The sequence below is a fragment of the Ambystoma mexicanum genome, chromosome 1p (assembly GCF_040938575.1).
Source record: "Ambystoma mexicanum isolate Mex_15411 chromosome 1p, UKY_AmexF1_1, whole genome shotgun sequence".
NCBI classification, from domain to species: domain Eukaryota; kingdom Metazoa; phylum Chordata; class Amphibia; order Caudata; family Ambystomatidae; genus Ambystoma; species Ambystoma mexicanum.
This window is the reverse complement of record NC_090921.1, coordinates 994374484-994383478: the sequence shown is the minus strand read 5'-3', so window position 1 is coordinate 994383478 and position 8995 is coordinate 994374484. Positions and strand designations below refer to the sequence as shown.

Genomic DNA, 8995 nt, shown 5'->3' with positions numbered 1-8995 from the left:
GGGGAGGGTGTAGCTGTGGCAGTTCGGAAGGGGTTAGTTGAAAGAGAGATTGTGGTAGATGGAGCAGTAGAGGTTATCGGGGTGGGGATTCGGGTAGGAGGATCAGAAGTCAGTGTTGAATTATTATAATCCATGTGAGGTGGTGGAGGTGGATGTGCTGTCTGCAGTGATAAGGGGACATGTGGGACCTTGTGTTTTATGTGGTGATTTCAACAGTGCCAATACGTTGTGAGGCAGTGATCGGACGGATTGAAATGGGGAACTGTTGAAGGGTATGGCAGATGAATTGCGTCTGTTTTTGCTGAATGACGGTTCGGGCACATGATTGGATGCGAGGACTGGGAAGTTGTCGTGTTTGGATCTGACCTGGGAGTCTGCTGCGATTGCGAGTGAATGTGACTGGATGGTGCGTGAGGATGGGGATATGGGGAGTGGTTTCGGGTGTCAGGTGGATTTCTTTGCAGATGGTGTGGTATGGGTAAGAGGGCAAAGTTTTTTGTTGATGCAGAATCGGTTGCAAGCTGCCATAGTGCGTATGGAGAAGTGAAGTGGGAAATGGGGCTTTTCGATGTCTGTGGATAAAAGCATGAGTATGGTTTTCTCAAGGAGAAGAGTGCAGCAAGGGTTGGACTTGGTTTTGAAAGGTGAGAGGGTTTAAAGCGTGTAAGAGTTTCGGTATTTGGGGGTGATTTTGGATAGGAAGTTAAACTGGAATTTGCAGGTGAATGGAATGGTGGATAAGAGCAAATGAAGGTTGAATTTGTTGCGGGCGGTGACTGGGAAAGAGTGGGGTGCTCAACAGAAGTGTCTACGAATGTTGTATAAGGGGTTAATTTTGAGTGTGATGGATTTCGGATGTCAAGTGTCAGTGGGTTTCACGGCAAGTCAGAAGTTGCGGTTGGACAGGGTTCAGGCAAGGGCATTGAGGGTGTGTTCGGGTGTGATGAGGTCCTCTCCAGCGAATGCGGTTCAGGTGCTTGTGGGGGAGATGCCGTTGGGGTTGAGGAGAGATGCGTTGAATATGAGATGGTGGGCGAAGTGCAGTGCGAAGAGTGTGGATCATCCTGTGCGTGAATGTTTGAAGTATAATTGGAGGTTTGATTATTATATAGACCGGTGGAGGAGGAAAGTAGGCACTTTTGGGTTTCACATGTGGGAAAAGGGAGTGCAGTGGGGTGTGGGCGATTTGATGACTGTAACAGATACGGATTTGGAGAGATGGCCGAGGTGGATGATGGGGTCTCCAAAGGTGTGTTTGGAGTTAGCGAATGTGGTGTCGAAGAAAAGAGGATTGCGGAGCGAGATCAAAGCTTTGGGCCAGGCGTATGTGGCAGGAAAGGAAGGATGCAAGGTGTTTACGGATGGTTCGAAGGATCCTGTGTCTGGGAGAGTGGGTATGGTGTATTATCTGGAAAGCACTGGGGAGTATAAAGTGGGACGATTGACGAATGATGTGTCAATTTGTACGGCTGGGTTGGTGGCGATTGCATTGGCGATCGATAGGGTGTGCGAGTTAGGGTTAGATAAGGTGGTGATATTTTCAGATTCATTGAGTGGGTTGCAGGCGATTATGGCGGGGGATGGCGATAGGAAGGACATGATTATGGACATCAGGAGGAAGATTGATCGGTGCGTACACAGGGGAATGGATTTGGAGTTGGCGTGGGTCCCCAGTCAGAGTGGTATTTTGGGTAATGAGTTAGTGGATCTGCCGGCGGGTGAGGGTATGAGAAGGGGAGCGGTTGATGTGAGATTACCTTTGAGTGTGGATGAGGTGAAGGCGGTGGTGGTGAGACGGGTCATAGATGAGGTGCAGGAGAGGTGGGTGAGTGGGGTGAAGGGCAGGTGGATGTTTGGTGTTCGTGGGAGTGTCGGTGAAGGTGGATGCAGGGAGTCTGGATGGAGGAGGGGGGAGGAGGTGATGCTGAATCGGTTGAGGATAGGACATGCGGGACTGAATGATTGTCTGTTTCAAGTGGGGAAACGTGAGTCGAGAGATTGTGCGGTGTGTGGTGTGCCTGAGACTGTGGGACATTTTCTGCTTAGGTGTGAGAGACATGTTGAGAGAGAATTGATGTGGGTTCGATTGTCTGCGCTGGGTGTGGCTGAGCTGAGTGGGAAGACTTTGCTGGGAGGTGAAGGGGAGAGAGGCAGGAGTAGGAATAGTGTGATGTTGGATTTTGTGAGGCAAACCGGGCGGTGGGAGGAGTTGTGAGTTTATGTAAGCTGAGTATTGATTGGTGGGTCTGGTGCACATCATCCTTTAGGATGGGGAAGCGCCTGCGTGGGTCCGCCCATGCATCCGATAATTAAGAAGAAGAAGAATCCGAAAGCATAAAGTGGAGCTGAGGGCACGGAGCCGGATCAGCTCCCGTTGCTTCTCTATAGACTGACCATTATTAATGCTTTGGACTTCATCACCTACATTACAGAGAGCTGGTTTGCAGGGCCTGTTGCCCACAGTTTATATGCAGAGTTGTAATTGTATCAAGAAAGCTGATGTTGAAAAGAGAATAAAGCAGTTCCATCAGAAAATACCCAGTCTACTGCGCTTCATTTTACAACAACCTCATTTGTGAAAATACCAAGTTGGCACCTCTTTATCCCAGAGCTTGCTGCCAAAGTTGGCATAACCGGGGCCATAACAGTGTAATAAAGATTCATGAGATTAAATGTATATTAGAGACCGTACACGAGCCCTGTCGGAGTGGTGGGGTTAAACTTGCCAATCTGAAGATGTGTGGGGCCCCCCGTTTATAGCGAAAACAGTCTGAGTTACCCCTGGGGAGTATATATCACCATGGGGACAAGGATAATGTAAATAGCAGTAGATTATCACGAGACAACCAACCAGCAGGGTTCTTAAACTAAAGTCCCACTGAAGAGCTACAAACCCTTCTTCCTCAGCAAGCGGCGGAACCAGTGTTAGACAGCAAAGATGTGACAACAGTTCTGTTTATCCCGTGGGAAGTGGCGGCTGCAAGGGCTCCAGGAAACGTAGCTTGTAATGCAGGCGCTGCACGGCGCCCATTTTATGCCCTAGAACGAAAATCGATAAAGCAATAAATTGCCTGGTTACAAGCCTGCTGACTGACAACACGGGAGCAGTTGCTGCGTGTCCCCCTGAGGCTCGAGGCCCCGTTCGATTGAAAATGTTGAAAGGCCCTGGCGCCGTCCCTGGGATGCTTAACCGCTCTTCTGCCAGATGAGATGACTAACTCATGTCATGAAGCAGAGTAAGACTCAGCAAAAATCAATACGTGACGTAGCCTGATCACGAGGCACTCCGGGATAAAAGTTGAATGAAACGTATAGTGAACTACACGTGATGTAGGCGCGTTGCTAGGTCCGTGCCTCTAATCGGAACTGCTCACTGTTTCGTCACTCGGAAACGTAAGGTGAACTACATCTCCCAGTGGTCATCGTGGGTCAGCTGACAGTAATAGGCAAGTCCCTTGTAAGAATCACGTGCCCCTGTTTCAGCAGTGTGTGTAAAGCATCAGCTGGAACCGGCAGCGCAGGAGGTAAGAGGTTGATTTATCACTAGTATTTATCCCTGTACAGTGAGCAGAGCACCAATTATTTGAAGTGACTCCCAACGATGAACCCCCTCCCACTTATGACCACCAGCCACAGATATGAAGAGCTTCCATTAATTAGAAGTCAGTGACCCCCCATGCCATGCGAACATACAACACCACCCTCCCCATTGTCGTCCCTCAAATGAACAGACCCCATGATTAGCCTTTTGATGGTGCTACCACGCACCCTCAGTAAACAGGACCCAATGATCATCCACACGTGATGATTGCCCACCCAATGAATGAGGTGCACACCCAGTAAGTTACCCTGGTAGCCCTGCACGATAAGTTCCTCAGTAACCATCATCTGCCGCTCATCAGCCTTCTGTGGTCATCCTGCTGGCGAGGCGCACCAGTGATCGACCCCCTGTTCTCCTCCCATTACCCTCCTCAAAAGATTAGGTGCTGGTGTCCCCCTTACGCCCGAATGATCACCTTACACCCACATCTAAAGCCCCTACCCCGACAATACGCCCCAAAATAATAATCAAACCTCTACTGGTCTGCTGATGGGCTTCCTAGCGTATTGGTGGTATTTGTATCAAATGCGCTATGCTATGACCGTAGCCACAAGATAACTCGCGACGAATGATGGTTCATTCGGGGTCATATGGAGGTGTCTGATGGTGATGTGGGACAGAAGGGTGCCCTCTCGGTCCAAAGAATATGTTCCTAGTACCACACCTTTGTGGATGGGGTGGGTGGTTTTGATGTCTCGGCTCCGCCTGAATGCAAGCCGGTAAAGTTTGTAGAACACTAGATCTCACTGTTAGAGAACAACAACGTGCTTGGTAAAGACGTTTTGAATGATTTGCGCGTCTGGCTGTTAGTATCGTCCTAGTCCAGCACAGCTGATACAGGTGCCAATGGCTGTCGTCCAAAGATAGGATGAAAAGGGGTCCAAGGGGGGTGCAAGGAGAGTGAGTAGTCGTGGGTTACCCTGCATGGGGCTGCTGGTTTGTAGAAGAATGGCCCAGCGTGACCATTTTTAAGGCAATTGAGGAAGGAGCTGATGTAGACGAGTGGTGGAAACTCTCTATGAAAGTATGGTATCGGGCAGAGTAGGCAGGTCTGCCAAAATGAGCACAGATAGATGTCATTAGCCAGAAGGCCAACCCAAGACTGGGGCAAGAGGTCTCTGGTCTTTGTTTGGGTTTGAAACATCACTGGAGTTATTCAGAATTCTGTGAGTTTTGAGGCATTTTTAGAGTTGGGTGACCACTGCTTTCTCCAGAATTTTCTATGCCCTCCGGTGGCCAGGTCTAAGAGGTTATTAGTGTCAATCTAATACCTTTTCTTGTTCATAAAAAGTTAGGTGTTATTGAAGATTTGAAATGAAGGGGGACAGGGCATTGAAGATGTTTGTACGGAAAGCTTTGAGGATGCCAGCATATTTTCTGGCCAAGAGGGCTCGCACTGGATCTCCCGGATGACAAGTCTACATTTTTTTAGGAATTATTTGGGTACTGTGAGAAAGTGACATTGGAGGGCCGGCCGAAAGCTGAGGAAATGTCTGTTAGCATCCTTGCTTTTAATATATATAGTCCCTTAGTGGCTCCGAGAGGAATGGGTGGTGGGGGGTGGGGAGCAGTAGGGTATAGCAGGAATAGGTAGAGCGAGAGTTGTGATGACCTGTTGACAGCTTCAGTTCGGTTTGGACCGTTCGCTGAGCTTGGGTGTGATGTACGGGTCGGTACAATTCCCATGTGCTATTGTGCTGTTTGTCGTTGCAGTGTGGTCAAGTGCATGCGGATTGCGGTGCAGAGATGTTGTTTTTATTTGCGTTTGAGAGGGGTATGCAGAAATTGAGATTTCAGAGTTTGGTTAGTGGTGTTTTTTTCTTACCTCGTTGCTTTGGACTTCTGTGCTCATCATCTTTGTCCTGTGTGCTGGACGTTATGTAGAGGTATGGTATTGGCTTTCCTCTGTAATTGGTTTGTGGGCATGCGGTTGTGGCGGCCCCCACCGGGCTAGAGATGGATAAGTTTGGGGGGTTTTTGTGCGGGGTCCCCACCCACCGGAGACCGGGCGCCCTAAGGCCTCCCGGGTTGCCAGATATTGGTTATTGCCCCCACCCATCTGTAATTGAGGTTCCTGTCTCTATGGGAATTAATGTATTCTGTACTGTAGGCAGTGGTTCTTTCTTGGGTTCTCTCCCTGGCTTGTTTCTTCCATGTAAACCTGTTGAAATGTGCTCTGTTTCCAGCTCAGTCTTTGTTTTTCCTAGTTGTTCCCTTCTGATTCTGAGGTGAAGAGTCAAGTTTTGAGTAGTTCTCTGAATTTTAGATGATCCTTTGTATTGCGTATGTCTTTTTGGAGGCAGTTCCAAGTTTTTACTGCCAGATGGGAGAATGACGACCCCCCCCTAGTTTTATTTTTTGTATGGTTTTGGTTTTAGGTGAATGTCGTTGCTTGATCTGAGTGGTCTTGTCGGAAGGTAGATGGTTATTTTCTTTTGTAGCAATTCTGCTCCTTGGCCGTGGATTGCTCTGTGCGTTATGCACATTGTTTTGAACCTTATTCGTTTTTTGATGGGTAACCAATGTAGCATTTTCTTAGCACTGGGGTGATGTGGTCCCTTTGTGGTAGTCTGAGCAGGCGTCTGACTGCTTCATTTTGGAAACATTTTTAGTTTCTTTAGTAGGCGTTCCGGCATTCCAAGGTAAAGGCTGTTGGCATAGTCTATTCTGGACATCATGAGGGAGATGATGGTGTTTTATGGGTGAAAGAGGGGAATGGTAGGATCCTTTTTACTGTGTGCAGGCCGAGGAAACATTTCTTGATTATTGCGTTTACTTGTGGTTTTAGTGTTAGTTCGAAGTCCATCAAGACTCCAAGATATTTTACTGTTGTCGACGGTGTTGGTGCTGTTCCTAGCTCTGTGGGCCATGGGATGTAGTGGTTGTTTTCCTTGTTTTTGGGTATCACTATTATTTCTGTTTTGCCTGGGTTGTTTGTGGCTGTTTGTGTTCATCCATTCATAGAGTTCTTGTAGACAGTTTTCCAGCGTTGTTTTCTTCTTGCGTGTCTTCTGTTTTGTAGATGATTTGTGTGTCATCAGCGTAGTTGTAGCATGTAAGGCAGTGTCTTTTAATGAGCTTGATTAGTGGAGTCGGGTAGATGTTGAAGAGCAGTGGAGATAAGGACGATCCTTGTGGTACTCCACAGGTGGTTTCCCTCGGAGTGGATTTAAAAGCTTTAATCCAGATGGTTTCCATCCTATCTGTTAGGAATGATTTAATTCAGAGTATGTCAGTGATTCCTATTTCTTCTAATTGATATGGTAGAAGTTGTGGTCGGTTCATAGTTTGTGGGAAGGCGATTTGGGGGAGACAATGCCCCAGGGCTGATGGAAGTATAGGATTGCCTGGAAGAGCTACTTGAGTTTGTTTTGGGCATTTTAAATGCTGGAGGTGAAGAAGCCTTATCTAGAGGAGTGGGTGCCAGGATGGAGGAGCCCTCCAATGGTGGTTGTTGCACACCTCACTGTGCAGAATGCTCTCGGAATATGGTACGGGGATATACCCCCTTGGTGCTCAGGCTCAGTTCAGGACATGGATTTACCAAATCTTTATCCTGAGGAGGGGTGGGCACAGGACATACATCCGAGAATCTGCCTCTTCTCTGTGCAGGATCACTTCCTTTGGCTGTGTGTTGGATGAACACAGAGTCTGAAGTTCAAGATCGCCTGCTTCCGTGTGCACGATTGGCACTTGGCACCTCACATGGAGATTAAGCCCTCCAGCAGTGTGCAGGTTGGACACAAGGCGTGGAACCCAGGCTATTCATCCATCATTGAGCCGGGCAGGCAGAGGCTCTGGTTTGAGAAACTGCCTCATCGGCATTGTGCATGAGTGGCCCAAGGCATTGAGCTGAGGCTCTCTCTTCTCCATTAATTTGTGTGCTGTGCCTCTCCTTGGGTGCAGACATCGTCCTTCCTGGTAAAAGTGGAAGTGAGTCCTAGTTCTTGCTGATGTTGCTTTCTGCGGCTCTATTTTACTCTGTTTGGTGCCTGTTGCTTGGATACAGTGCTGACCACACGCTCTGTGGTCTAAGAGGCCCAGCCTGCATCACTAGTGACTAAATTATGAAGTTGAACTAAATCGCAGTTCGTCTTTGTTAAAGGTGGCAAGGCTTTCTTCCTTACATGGGTACTTGTAAATGGAGGCACATTTGGTTGTTGGGTGAGTGGATATGAGATGCAGTTTGTTGTTGTGCGTGGTTGTTCTTCCAGTTTGTGTACTCCTGACCTCAAACAGGTTCAATATGGATCTATTCTCATGGCAGGATGACTTTAGATTTCACGTTTACTTCAGCTAACTATTTACTGAACAAATCTTCAATTAGTGTGATCTGGTTAGTTGGATCATTCAGCTGTTCCTTTTGAATTCTCCTGGATTGAAAGAGAGCACTTTGGTTAAACTAAGAACAATAACCACATACTTGTTTCTAAGATAACAATAGCATGTGAAAAAGTTACTCTATGGTATAATCATCTCCTTTTTAAAATCCAAGCACTTCCATCTCTACTAAAGTTTTAATAAAAATGGACCAACAAATGAATCCAATTCCAATCCTTTTTTAATGAAACTTTTAAAAACGCAGATTAGGGAAGTGAAAGGGGGTGATGCAGGAAGCAGTCTATTGAAAGTACACCAAACCATCTTTTGCCTATGGGACAATACAAAAGTGTGATGAAGAGATGAAGTTAAACACTGAAAAACTACTACTACTACTACTACACACACGTGCATGCCCACACACACAGTATAGTGCCAAAGAATGGTTAAACAGGTTACTTCCCCCCCTTTTCCTAGAGAAAAATACCGAAGTGCCAGGCATTGTAGATGTTTTTCTAGAAGTAAATGGCAATTACATTCAGTAATTCCAGAAACCTATCAAATAGATCTAGAAAGTAAATCCTTAATCAGATGGTTGGAGTTTCTAGTGTTAAATGAAGCAACATAGGTTGGGTTTATGGGTCCACAGGATCGAGTTTTATTTCTCCCTGACCAGCTTCCATTGGGAAATGTTCTCCGAAGCCAGCTTGTTTGTTTTGTTGGCTTAACATTATTAACACCTATCTTCTCGTGGTGGGAGTCTTGTGGAGTCTCTGTGGTCTGCAGTGGTCGGAGATGCTTTTTGTTTCAAAGCTGTGGCCAAGTCTTTCTACAGTGTTTACACAGAGGAGGCATGGTGTTTAGCTCACTGGCTCTGGACTTTCATAAAACATCCAGTTCAGCGCAGAGTGCTGTGCAGGAATTGTTTTTGGGGGGAGCGGTGAAAGGATCTTTTTTTAAAGATCCTTTCCCCCACCCTCAAAACCTCTACTCCCTCTCACACACCAATTTTGTTTTTTCCTGAATTAGTTATTTTTTATTAGTTGTTTTTTCATTCGTTATTTTTTCATTGTT

General features: G+C 46.9%; 1 protein-coding gene across 1 annotated transcript in view; it reads left to right on the top strand.

Annotated features, from left to right (window-relative positions):
* Nucleotides 1-3436: 3436 nt before the first annotated feature.
* Nucleotides 3437-8995, top strand: part of SLC38A7 (solute carrier family 38 member 7) — a 220110-nt gene continuing 214551 nt past the window's right edge. The window contains exon 1 of the mRNA XM_069654672.1: nt 3437-3524. The gene's annotated coding sequence lies outside the window, so the exon portion shown is untranslated. The remainder of the gene's footprint in view (nt 3525-8995) is intronic.